Genomic DNA, 14,109 nt, shown 5'->3' with positions numbered 1-14,109 from the left:
TCTTAGAGGTCGTCCACCAAATTGTTACATATTTTGAAAATAATTCATAATAAACATTGAAAATAATGTCAGTAGCCATACTCCTATCCTTTTTACCTTTCTAGGAGCGTTTTTTTTTTTTTTATTTTGTTATTTTTTTTGAAGACCAGTCATACAAGTGTAAAAACAAGCTAACCTCGACCATTAGTAAAATGTGATGTAAGTACAGTAACTTTACCTTAGCTAACAAGTTATGTTGTAATGTTGATGTGATAGTCTTGGTACTTTGAGTCAACTTAACTAACGTAACTTCAAGTCAAGTCAATTTTATGTATACAGGGCCAGTTCACAACAGAAGTAATTTTAAGGCACTTTACACATTGAGGAGGTCAAGAACTCCTCATACATATGTACTGTATATCGGCGCTGTAGGGCTGAAACCTTGTTTCCAAATATGGTCAATTTTGCATTTGTTCACAAATCGATGCTATTTGTTTGTCTCCATGTCATCTGTTCTTTTTACCCATTATTAACCAATTTAAAGTGTTGAAAATAGTTTAGGAATACATCTATTAACTCTCTTGAACACCCTCTTGAAAGGTTGAAAAACTCCACCTCTGCCCTCTACAGGAGTGGCATTATATTTCCTCAAGGTTGAAAGTCTGGATGTTTTTTTTTCCGACAATAACAAGTGAAAATAGTTAGGGTAGATACAGTTGAGTAAGCCTATTTTGTTAAACATTGATCGCTGTAATGCTTTGGTACAGGAGCTGGTCAGCCCCAAAGGTAATTGCATGCAGATTTATTGCTGCTTTTTATTCTGAGTAGTCAGCTCACTGTTTTATTTATCAGAATCAGAATCATCTTTATTTGCCAAGTATGTCCAAAACACACAAGGAATTTGTCTCCGGTAGTTGGAGCCGCTCTAGTACAACAAACAGTCAATTTACAGAACACTTTGGGGACATAAAGACATTGACAAAAAACAATTGTGCAAAAAGATGCAGAGTCCTCTTAAATCACTCATGGCTCTAAAACCATCGAGAATGAGTTTGGTAAGATGTAATCACAACGGTTTTAATTTGTGAAGTATTAAAGGCTTTTTGTTTGGTCTTGAGGTCGGCGTGAGTGCAGAGTTTGATATGGACGGCTGGCGAAGATTTTTTTTTTTCTTTTTCCTGGAAGTACTCATTTTGGAGATGTGAGGATTCCACCCGACAGTGACGATATCTGTATAAGAAAACCAACTGAACCCGACTGAGCAAGCAGCCAAAAACTCCCTCGAAGGAAGAAACCTGGAACAGAACCCAGGCTCTGTGGGGGACCGTCTGCATCGGCCGATTGGTTGGCTTGAGCTGGAGAGAAAAAGTAGAGGAGCAGAGGGTAGCTAGAGAGCGAACAGAATAGAAGGGTTGAGCAGCCGGGGGAGAGACGAGAGCACAACAGCCGTATCGGCTACAGTAATCGTCCTAGGACAAAAGAAACAACAACGATGCTGGTCCACTCCCAACAGCAAAAAGTCTTACCACTACCGATAACAAGTAGATACACTATATTGCCACAAGTATTTGCTCACCTGCCTTGACCGACAGTGACATCACCCTCTTAATCAATTGGGTTTAAGATGACGTCGGTCCAGTCACTGATGGTGTATTGGTGCATTCGCCTGACTTGGGTGCATGCAGCGTGGGTTCAGTTCCCAGTCAGTGACGTATGAATATGAGTGCGAGTGGTTGTCCGTCTATATGTGCTCTGTGGCTTACCGGCGATCGGTTCAGGGTGTAGTCCGCCTTTTGTCCGAAGTCAGCTGGGATAGGATCCAACACCCCATGACTGTGAACAGGATAAGCAGTATTGAGAATGGATTGATGACATCGGTCCACCCTTTACTACTATAACAGCTTTAATTCTTCTGAAAAGGCTTTCCACAAGGTTTAAGAGTGTGTGTCGGGATTTTTTTGACCACTTTTCCATAACTGTATTTGTGAGGTCACAACAGTGATGTTGGATGAAAAGGCCTGGCTCTCAGGCTGAAGTCTAATTCATCCCAAAGGTGTTCTATCAGGTTGAGGTCAGGACTCTGTGCAGACCAGTCATGTTTATCCACACCAAATCTCATCCATGATGTCTTTATGCAGTTGAAGTTGAGAGCAATGAGTTGTTCAGAAGCTCTTGGTATGCTGAATCCTTCAGAGTTCCTTTTATTGAAACTAAGGAGCCAACATTTTGGAGAAATCCATGGTCCCAAATTTGTTGGAACAGTTCTATTTCTAACAAGGCTGTGCACCAGTGCACAAAGCAAGGTCCATAAATATATGGATGAGAGAGCCTGCACAGAGTCCTGACATCAACAAGATAGGACACCTTTGGGATGATTCAGAGCGGAGACTCAAAGTCAGGCCTTCTCGTCCAACATTACTGCGTGACCTCAGAAATACGCTTCTGGAAGAGTAGTCAAACATTCCCTACACACAATTCTAACCATTGTGGAACACCTTTACAGAAGAATTAAAGCTGTTATAGTGGTAAAGGGTGGACCGGCGTTATATTAGACCCTATTGATTTAGAAGAGCGATGCCACTTCAGGTCATATCAGAATGATTTTTATTTGCTAAGTATGTCAAAAACACACAAGGAATTTGTCTCTGGTAGTTGTAGCCTCTCTAGTACGACAACAGGCAGCCATTTTGACTAAAAATTACTTTTGAGACATGAAAACACACTACAGAGAGTCACCGAGCAATAAAAGGTTACCCAGACAATGAGAGAATACTTTTGGCAATATAGTGTAGATGTGAAGGTGCATCTCCAGAAGCAAAGAGCACCAGCAATAGGGGAAAGAGAGAAACGCAAAGAAAAAACGTTTAGTAACGTACTCCATGGACCATGAGAAGGTAAAACGATAGCGGAGAGGAAACGATGCTTGGCTGTCTGCCCTCCGTACTACATCAGGAAGATGGTTCCACAGGAGACGAGCCTGATAGCAAAAGGCTCTACCTAACATTCTATTCCAAAAAATTTCAGCCTTGGGAGCATAGCATTCTCCTAGGTTGATAAGGGACCACAAGCTCTTTACGCTGCAATGGTGCCTGGCCATGCTTTGTATGTGAGCAAGAGGAGGATATTAAATTGAATTCTAAATTCTATAGGAAGCTTGTGCAGAAAAGCTACTACAGGAGAAATCTGAACTGTTCTCTTGGTTTTGTTTAGAACTCGTGCATTGCCGTTTTAGACTAGCTGGAGGGCCTTTACAGATTTGGGCAACCTAATAGCAAACAGTTGCAAGTTTTTACTTCTTTATCTGCCAACATGTTCACCTGCATTCATAGCAATGTTTAACAGGAACAAAACCCAGTTTAATTCACCACCTGAAATTGGCAAGTTAGCCTAGCTGCTAGCAAGTTGAACTCAACTTGCTTTTTTCACTTATCGTGGTTTTCATTGCAGGATTTGACACAGGAGTAATTTCTTCACTATGAATAATCTTATGCGTTTTAGTGTACATGAAGAAAAAAACTGATATCCCACACCTTTTATCAGCTGGTTACTATTGTAGTTTGATGCTAATATTAACATTTTGCCCAAGTTATAATGTGCCTTGATCTGTAAACATTAAAACTGACACTGTGACAAACCAGTGGGGCAACCTGCTGTGTTAGCATTGGCTAACAGTGTTACCAGCGTCAGCTTCTGATGATAATGTTGTGTTAATGTTTGACTAAGTTGTTGAAATCGTCTTGGGTGATGTTATGCACCACGCTGCTACATTTAATTGACGAGTGTCATTTGGCGGTTTGGTGATGAAATGCTGCCGACACGAGTGATAATGGAATGGAATCCCCATGGACGCTTACTTTAAGTGTGTGTGTGTGTGGCGGGGGGGGGCAGTTCTTTGGTTAAATTAGCCACTGGATGCTTTGTGCTAGGTGATTGAGTGTTTTTCGATGCACAGATTAGCTATAAAACAGTGTTAGCTTGTTAAATGGCACTCGACTTGATTGTTCCGTGAAAAAGTGCGGGGGCGAGGGGGAGTTCTTCATGTTTGGTGATCTGTCCATGCGTCACATACAAAGGAGGAACTGTTGTTGCTTGTTGTTTTAATTCTCGAAGCAAAGGTCACTTGCTTGTTTTCCACCCTTTGGGCTCTGCTTCTGCTAATAAAAGCGAGCAGCCGGCGAGCGAGGCAGTAGAGGAGATGGCCAGACGCCTGCAGCCCACTGGTTATTAATCTAATAAAAAGGAAAAACAGACTCTCTATTAGTCTAGCTGTATGTGGGGCAGAATGAGAGCTGGCGCACTGCATGAGCACAAGATCCCTTTAAGAAACTCATTTCAACATGGCAAGATTTATGATGTAAAAATGTTAAAACACCTTAGCTCTGTATTTCAAAACATTTCATCTGGATCAGATTGGTCTGGATTGGATTAAATCTCAAAATTGGTTATATCAAACCAGGATATGTAAACCTGATCCTGGTAAAAATGGGATATAGATTTGGTAATGCATTCATACCCAGAATCCCAATCAAATGCTATTCTTTTTTTTTTTTTTTTTTTTTCTTTTCTCCATAATTCCAAAATGGAGATTAGGATTAGATTTGCGTTTTTCTTCAAACTAGTTTGACTTGCTTTCACGGCAAATTCACAAGTGCATTTTGTCTAAAAGGAGTGTCTAACAACAACAATTTTGTGTTGAAGACAATCTGAAGAATAGCAGAGTAAAGATTTAACAGGTGAATGGAAGAAAATACATGTGGGATGAATCCTGGTGTTCAGCCTATCCAAAGACCTCAAATGTGGATTCTGGTATCTGAATTAGATGCTATCTGAAATTTCTTTGAAAAACCAGGACAAACATTACATGATCAATCTGATGCGGGATAGGGTGGGTGGGGAGTGGGGGATGACAAAATCTGGGTCATTCTTATCTGGAATAATTTTTTGAAATACTGGGCCCTGGCAAATGTTTAAAATTTTGAAAACAAGTCCAATGTCTCCTTTGAGTCAAAGTGCTTCTGTTGTCAAACAGCTATCTTGGTATAATAACAACATCAGAGAGCCCAGTGAGAAAAGTAAACTCAAGGCAGTCCATTTAGTTTCACGAGTGGGCCCAAATAGACATCTGACAGTAAATCCAATAACGGAATCTCAGCACAGAAATCATCTGCTTCGACTGATGGTGCATAAATTGAAGGCTTTCGCTGCTCCGCATAATCAGTTCATTTAATTGACATCCGGTGAAAAGTGTTGGAAAATGTTTTTGTTTGTGGCAAACCTTTGGTCAAAATCCCAAGTATCAACCTCCAATCTATATGATGTGAGTGTATGCAGTGTTTTACATGAGCAATGTTTGTTACTGCACAATTAAGGGGTGGGTCGAAATATCAAATAATCAATGCATCGCAATATACCCCTTTCCAATTCAGTACTGATTCAGTAAATCCTCTGAATTGATTCACCGAACCCTCCTGACCAGTGGGGGGCGCTTTCAGTGTGATTCACGTTGTATTGACAAAGGTCACACTCAATCAAAACACAATAGCATGAAGACCAAAACAAGCAGCAGCGGTGTGAAGCCAGCGCTTCAACTTTTAAATTTGACATTTGGGATGATTTTGGATTCACCTGTAAGTCCAGAACATGGGAAATAGACAAAAGTAATGTGTTTTATAAGCAGTGATGGTCAGAGTTTTGATTTTCATCACAATTTCCGGGAGGAAAGATTTAATTTTACATGTATAAACTTTTTCAGTTTATCCAGAACTGTCCTGTTTTTTTCTTTTGTATTCTATATGCACAAATAGGCTATTACTTTGGAAATGTTTATTTTAAAATATTTGAGTCCTCAAAAATGTGTGACACACAGTGCTGTGAAAAAGTATTTGCCACCCTCTCAAATTCTTAGATTTTTGCATAGTTTCCCCACTTTGTTAATGATCATCAAACAAATGTAAATATCAGACAAATGTAACCCAAGGGAACTTAAAATTCTGGATTTCAACGGTGAATTCATTTAAGGGGAAAATATTTTACCTGGCCCTGTAAAAAAAAAAAAATTACCCCCCCCCCCGCCACCCTTATTAAAACATGAATTAATTGTGGCTAATCACAATTTTTGGTTAATTTTCAATGACCAAAAGCAAGCCTGATTACCTTCAGACCTGTTCAATCAAGAAATCACTTAAACAGAACCTGTTCCGACAAAATCAAGTCGGACAAAAGATCTAAAACAGCTGTCACAAAATGACACTATCCAAAGAAATTCCAGAACAGTCGGAAAAATTAAGTAATTAACATCTATCTGTCTGGAAAGGCTTACAAAAGCCATTTCTAAAGCTTGAGGAGTCCAGTGAACCATAGGGAGAGTTATCCTCAGCAATGACTCATCCAGGAGGCCACAAAGGAACTCAAGAAAATGTCGAAAGAACTGCACGCCTCCCTTGCCTCAGTTAAGGTCAGTGTTCATGACACAACAATAAGTTAGAGACTGGGCAAAATTGGCATCCATCGCAGAGTTCCAAGGCGAAAACCACTGCTGCCCAAGATTAACATAAAGGCTCGTCTTACTTTTGCGAAAAAACATCTGATTTTCAAACCTTTTGGGAGAATATTATATGGACTGACGAGATGAAAGATGAGCTTTTTTGAAGGTGTGTGTCTCGTTACATGTGACATAAATGTAGCACAGCATTTCAATAAAAGATCTTACCAACAGTCAAACATGGTGGTGGTAGTGTGATGGTCTTGCGCTGCTATGCTCCTTCAGGACCTGGACAACTTGCTGTGATTGATGTAACCATAAATTCTGCTCTTAAACAGAAGACCCTGAAGGAGACTTTTCAGCCATCAGTTTGTGACATCAAGCTGGAGCACACTTGGGTTCAGCAGCAGGATAACGATCCAAAACACATCAGCAACTTCTGAATGGCTTTAAAAAAAACAAATGAAGGTTTTGGAGTGGCCTAGTCAAAGTTAAGACTTGAATTCGATTGAAATGCAGTGGCATGACTTTTTAAAAAGGCCGTTCATGCTCAGAAACCCTCCACTTTTGCTGAATTCAAACAATTCTGCAAGGAATAGTGGGCCAAAAATATCGCCACAGAGATTTGAAAGACTCATTGCCAGATATAGAAAACGTTTGATTCCAGTTGTTGCTGCTGAGGCTGCCCCAACCAGTTATTAGCTTTAGCGGGCCATTACTTTTTTCACACGGGGCCAGGTAACCTTGAATATTTTGTTTTTTCCTAAATAAATGAAACCATCGTTACATTTGTCTATTTACATTTGTTTGACGATCTTAAACACTAGAGCGGGGAAACTATGTGAAAACATAATTTGAGAAGGGGGCCAATCCTTTTTCACGGCCCTGTACATGTTAACATGGGCATGAAAACAAATCTTAAAAATTGATGCCGAAGCATTTAAATCAATAACATATCGAATCACAGCCTAAATAATTGAAATCGAATTGAATTGCAACAAAAATAAACAAAATCGAATCGAGCAGAGGTTCTTAATACCCAACCCTAGCACAAATACTGCAATGCAATTATTATGATTAGCTGGATTAGATGAAAACATCTGCTTCCACTTTTTTTTTTTCTTTTGTTAAATCAACGAATTGTTACATCATATGGCGAAATACAAGTAAGCACTGAGTATTAAACAGTTAGTGAGGGGAACAAGTCAGTGTTCAGGGTCGATACTCAAAGTCTCGAGGGAAATGTACGGAGCTACAACTACTCTGCAGCTAATAGTCGGCCATTATTAAAAACCTGGGCCAAGCGAGTTTGTGCTGAAATATCATAACGGTATATTTAATCTCACATGTGCAGGCTGTGGTTGGTCACATGCAGCTAGTTCAGCCAATATGCAGTATTTCGATGTCTGGTTTTAAGTTGAATCAATTATATTCATTATTTTCTTCTCCAGGTGATCATAGGAATTGGAAAGGCTTGGCTAGTTGATAATTACTTTTACATTCAGCAACCACCAGTGCATTGAAATGATGTTGGCATTGTTTCAGTCTCCACGGGAAGTATTCCCAATCCAGCTGGTCATAATTAATGCCACTTTGTTTATAAAGGCATGTCCAGAACTTGGCGCTGTTTTCATATTTTGCTCCCACACCTTATCGGGATTAATCAGTGTGAAGGAAATGTTCTCATGAGACTTTAGTCGAAAATTGGACTAGGAGTAAAGCACATACAATATATTGTTTGAGTGGTATCGTTTGAAGTAATACTTAAAAAAAAAAAAAAAAAAAAAAAAAAAAAAAACTTGTAGCTTCATATTTTGCCAAAATGTAAAAAAAAAAAAAAAAAAAAGGGTGTAACGTATATCAATATTTATTCTAACATGTTTTAAGTTAGCCAGAAATGTAGTCCGTTATCTCATCACTATGGCTTTTTATGTTAAATCCTATATTCCTGCACAACTCCATAAATTGCTCAGTTCCTGGTTCGGCCAGAGGTATGTAAATTCAGAAAATTGGGCAAAGTGTCAATCAAACACACGCAAACCTCCAATTAGCATTAGTTTCCGGATAACTGATTTTGTTGGGCTGTAGTGAAAAGCATATGGAGAAAAGGATCTTACTGTATGATCCAGCAGATGCAGATAGACGAGGTAAAGCCTTCTGAGTTGAACTCTGCTCCCACTAGCAATACTTGGCAGGCCTTACTGTGGAAGTTTCTACTTCCACTGTAATTTGCACAAACTTTCTCAGTTTCACTCTCAAGATTACCGTAATAGCTATATAAACCCTCTTGACAACGATGCATAGTTTTAGTAATGAAAGATAAAGGATAATAATTCACAATTTGTGTTGAGTTTTGTCTGCAAATACTATTTTTAAGGACTCCTTTACGCATGTGATGAATGGGAATTAATACAGCAGGTCTGTGGTTTGTAAAATGCTAATTCATATCCACAACAACAATCATGTATTCTGATTTCATATGCCGCATGTGACCCAAACAGTGTTTACCTCACCTGGCAATTGCAGCACCGAGTCGAGCCATCTTCACTCTGACTCCTGATGCCTTTTATGGGGGAGGAGGGAGGAGGTGTGTCCGTACATTTTGGTGCATTACTGTCTACTGATTCAAAATGATCCTTGCAGCTTGTGGACAACTGGTTGTGAATACTGATTGCAGGGAGTATAGGCACCTAGATGTGGCTTCTTTATTTCTTTACTGTTATTGTCCATTATTGCCTAACTCCTGTCCTTTTTATGAACCCGGCAACTTGAAGGCAGTCCTAAATTGTACAAAATATGTTGCAAACACTGCAGCTACCACTTTATACATTACATGCAGTACATTTCAGTTTGGATTCAAAGACTCTGAGGACCTCGGACCGGAGATCTTTGATGGGCGGGCTCAGGTACAGATCCAGATCTAGACATTTAATTTTTAACTTTTGGGGTGGGGATTTACAACGGTCTTATTTTCACCTGCAAATGCTTTTGTTGTATTTAAATGTATGCGCACAGACCAATGCCTTGCCTTCCAACTCTTCCTGTGTGTGACACACATTAACAAATCATTCATTCAGAGCATCCTTGTGAATGCCGCGAGTGGGTGTGTAAAAAGTTAAAGGTAAAAGCAGGTAATGCAGTGCTCTAAAAGAAGAAAAGAAAATCGCAAAGAAAACTTAGTTCCAAATGTTCTATAAAGCGAAAGTGAATGACGTGGACAATTGTAAAAAAAAAAAAAAAAAAAAAATTCGCTGTACACGAGGGATGGGTATTGTTAAGACCCCGCCTCTTGCCCAAAGTCACCTCGGAGAGGCTGCAGTTACTCGTGATCCTAATGAGGACAAGCGCTGTTGATATTGAATGTACTGTATATATGGACCTCTGTTACTTTTTAATTGAGGACTCTTACTATCAGATAAAGACCTGAATAGCTGAATTATTCAATCAGTCGTTGAGCTAGACTCCTTAGTTCACCCTGAATCTCAATTCTTCATTTTCATCAAGCCATTTTTGGACCTTCTGTGTGCTTTCTCCAACCCCCCCCAGCATAACATGTTTTTCCACCCTTACAATTGGTTTGCAGTAAAATGTGATGTATGTATTAAGATATCCAATTGGTGATAAATGCGCCTTGTATATACAATGCTGCCTTTACATAAAACATTAGGCTTAACTTTGCAGTTATAATAAAAAAAACATAAACATCTCAACAATAGGTGTCAGCCCTCCTATCGATTGATGGACTGGATGTGCTGGCAGAAGACAAGCAAATGGATTGGATTGGATGTGAGCTATATTTTGAAACTTAAAAAAACAAAACAAATGTAGACCTAAAGATGAACTTTTATTCCAGTAGGAAATAAGTCTCTTGTCACAGGAATATGAGGCTGGAAAAGTGACAGCTGAAGCAATAGAGAACTTATAATTGACCCCTGCTGTATACCATAATGCATTTTAGCTGTCATCTTTTGTAGAGATAATTCACAAGATCCATACAAAGTCATTTTGTCATAGGAGGGAACGAAAATGATAATTGGAGTATCAATCAAGCTGGTGCTGACGGTGGAAAGACAGACAGCATTGCAGATAATTTTGTGACTGCGAGTCACATTACTTCTAGTGACAGAGGTACCTATACATTCTACCTCTTGTTGGGGCTGATCCATATTTGTAATTTAAGGTTAGTACCAGGGGCTTTCAAAATTGGATGTTTCACTACTATGCCGAATGTGTAAATGCAAATTAAGCACCACACAATGTCCTACTGCAAAGGAAAAAAGAACACCAAGACAAGAGAGACAAAAAGATGTTTTGCATCATGTGATTACACCCTCAGCTGAGCTAGAATAGGAAACTATTCTCCTGCCATTACCAGACATTCTGCTCGGGGCGTCAGACAGTGACTGTTTGTTCACAGAAAAAGCCAAATGCTGCTCTTTGTTTTCTCCCTGTGCATCATAATTCAGCTGAAGAGCTCACAATGGAGCAGCAAGTGTTTTTTCATCCTAAGCTCTGGTAGTCCTATTCCTCTCTCTGCGGAGCGTGTTAGAACCGTGTCTACCTCTGCACTTCCACTCTGCTGTGATCTCTTTACCTGTCAGTGGCTCAATAAAGTCCCTCTGCTGTATCTTCATGCCGCATCTGAGTGGCTGCGGTTGGTCTTGTGCGTCCGTTAGTCCTCATGCTTTGTCTTATCCTCACTCTCTCCCTTACCAATACATTGAAAGGACTTGATGTCACTCAAAGGAACAGGTTTTCTATCAATTCCAAGGAATTGGTTTCAAGTCACGCTTCCTTCGGAGGGCATTTCAACGAGGCTTTGTGCAAGACGTGAGATAAATGGTTGTGCCACAACTTCATTGCAATCTCCAAGTGGTACATTTCCTGCATACTGTATCTTAGTGTTGTGTTCGTGATAAGTTTTTTTGTTTAAGCGATAACTTTTTTGGATTAGTAAAGCCTTTACAATGCCGCCTAAGCGCTGTGCTCCTGCGAAAGCTTCCACCGGGGCGCCCAAGAGGAGGAAGAAGAAGATGATGACCATCAGTGAAAAAGTGAAACTTTTAGATATGATCAAAGAGGGCAGAAGTTATGCATCTGTGGTGTGAATGAATCTACAGTGCGGTACATCAAGAAAGAGGAAGCAAACATCCGCAAAACTGCTTCAATAAGGAAGCGAAACGTGGGTTATGTCCTTGTACAGGGGAATTTTGAAGCAAAAGAACATTTTGAAGCAAAAGAAAAAACAAAGACAACAACTACCCTTCACCATGTTTTTCTTCCAAGGTAAAACCTCAGCCACACCATCAGCGCCTCCAGCAGAAGAGTCTCCGAGTGAACCTAAAGCCGCTACGAGTCAAGTGAGAGCCTCTCCTACGCCACAAACGCAAGCCTCTTCGCCTCTCTCAGAAGGCAATGTTGATGAATGTGAATTACTGTATAAGGTTTTATAATTAAAGATTTAAGTAAATACGTGTACTGTTGTAATCTTTGTCTCAAATATGTAAAGTATAAATGCCGTTTACATATTTTAAACATTCTGGTACCCACATACACGAAAATTCCTAGGGGGGCAAATCCTACTTTGTGGTTTTTAACCTTTCGCGGGGAGTTTTGGTCCACATTAACCGCAAAAAATAAGGGATCACTGAAAATGGCCTAGACCATATATACGCATTTGCTGTTATTTAGATTTACAGCAGGTGTTTTTAGTACGTGTTTAATCGGTTTACTTGTATTGTTTGTGTACATGTTGGTCAGTCTGCAAATTGCAGAAGTCAAACAGGATTTATGGGTTACAGCCGATCTTTCCATTCATGCTGGAGTTGAATTTGCAGAAACAGATTTGGATTGTTGTCGGAAATATACAATGTGGCCTAATTCTGATTGGGGGATATAATAACATGTGTTTTAATGTGATGCCAAAACACACACACACACACTAGAAGGCTGCCAGCATGGCAAAGAGGAAACGTGTGGTGATGACCTTACCTTAGAACAGGAAATTGTACTTACTACATCACAGGAAAAGCTGTGTCTGCTCTGTACAATTAAAATAAATAAATAAAATTTAAAAAAGCATAGCGACTATTGAGTAATAACGAGCATGAAAAGGGACAGAGAAGCTTGCTAGCAAACTGCATAGAAAAGTGGTGGCATTTTCTATTCTCACAGCCATCAATTTCTTACATATTACCACTTTTTATGACTAATTCCAGCAATGCCTATCAAATTTGTATCGCTCATCAAACACAGGTGTCTGTCAAGAGTCTTCAAAAGTAGTTTTTCTTTCTTTTAGTTTTATTATACTTGTATTGTTTCACACACGGCAATATTAAAATGTTACATTTGACAACTACAGCATATGGTCAGCCTTAGACTTTTTTAAAAAATATTTTTTTTCCCCCCCCAACCGTCCTCTCCTCCTATTATGCAGCCCCTCCTCACTAGGACATCCTCATCCAAGCGGAGATTGAAGAGCAAAAAGGGTGAGCTAGCTAATTACTTTTTGTTGGGTTCCATTTTAATTAATAATAACTGAACAAACCCACCCTCTAGCAGCCTTGTGTTGTTTGACTGGCTGGCCAAGGCAATGACATCCATGTACGACTCGCCATCTAAGGAAGAGCGTGGTGATCAATAAAACGCATATAGAGGCTGACGGGGAAGGAAGGGGGAGGCACTTCCACTGCAGTGCTTACATGTTTTGGAAAACATCAGTTGAAGATGGTGTGCATCCATCTCTTTAACAACAATACAATTCTCCATCATCTTAGCAGTCTGGAAGCACAAAAAAACATGTTTCTCTCCATTCCGATGTAATGAAATTCCAATCTAATCAGATTGACATCGAAACGGCTTACTGTGAGTGCATTGCAGCTACTTTCTCTATTAGTGTTGATCATTTAATTGATTTACAATTACTTTTTTGTCCATTTTATCTTTACGAGTGCAATCTTTCCAGTAGCCCACCCACTTTCAACACCTGAGGGAAATATCTGATGCTACAGCTACTAAACGCTTCACTATTCACCAGCCAGTCATTTAAAACATCAGTACCGGTCAGTTTGATCGGGTGTACTTTCCCAATTTTTGGGAGGGTCGGTTCACACTTGTCAGGTTTGTTTCAGTAAAAATGTAGTCTCGTGCGATTCAGGGGCTTACTTACCACTAGGGAAACATTGGCAGTTACCTGGGCCACACCCACACGTCTCATAATAACTGATTCTAAAGTTTTCCTTGATTCGTTTTAATGAACATTAAAAAAATTTATCTATCATGATCTTTTTGACTGCTCCCTTTCACTTTTCATGCAATGGACTAATCCATCTTTTTATTGCAGATGTGCAGACTTGATTCAGGAAGACGGCTGCAAAACCAACTTGTTGGCTCGGCGTTACCACAGAGGAGCAAAGGAAAGGAGAAAGTAAGTGGACTCTTAAAAAATATTTTCTAAAACTACAAGTTTTCAACCTTTTTCACAGCCGCAAATGTATGTAACTGACAAAAGCAAGAGCCAGACGCTCATCTAATACTGCGGTCAGTGTTAGCCGAGAAGGATGCAGTAGAGAAGAAGAGGAGCTATAAGTGATATCAATTTATGCTGTCAGATAATTGTAAATGATTTCAAAAGCAGGACAAAATGGCCT

General features: G+C 39.6%; 1 protein-coding gene across 4 annotated transcripts in view; it reads left to right on the top strand.

Annotated features, from left to right (window-relative positions):
• Nucleotides 1-14,109, top strand: part of LOC133409475 (receptor-type tyrosine-protein phosphatase epsilon-like) — a 68,605-nt gene that overhangs the window by 4,015 nt on the left and 50,481 nt on the right. For 2 of the 4 annotated variants that reach the window (XM_061689533.1, XM_061689523.1), the window contains exons 2-4: nucleotides 11,747-11,820; nucleotides 12,897-12,948; nucleotides 13,803-13,886. The gene's annotated coding sequence lies outside the window, so the exon portion shown is untranslated. The remainder of the gene's footprint in view (nucleotides 1-11,746; nucleotides 11,821-12,896; nucleotides 12,949-13,802; nucleotides 13,887-14,109) is intronic. The other 2 variants (XM_061689527.1, XM_061689529.1) reach the window with 2 other exon arrangements.

The sequence above is a fragment of the Phycodurus eques genome, chromosome 11 (genome assembly GCF_024500275.1).
Source record: "Phycodurus eques isolate BA_2022a chromosome 11, UOR_Pequ_1.1, whole genome shotgun sequence".
In the NCBI taxonomy this organism is placed as follows: Eukaryota; Metazoa; Chordata; class Actinopteri; order Syngnathiformes; family Syngnathidae; genus Phycodurus; species Phycodurus eques.
Note: the sequence above shows the minus strand (reverse complement) of the source record. Positions and strands in the feature narration are given on the sequence as shown.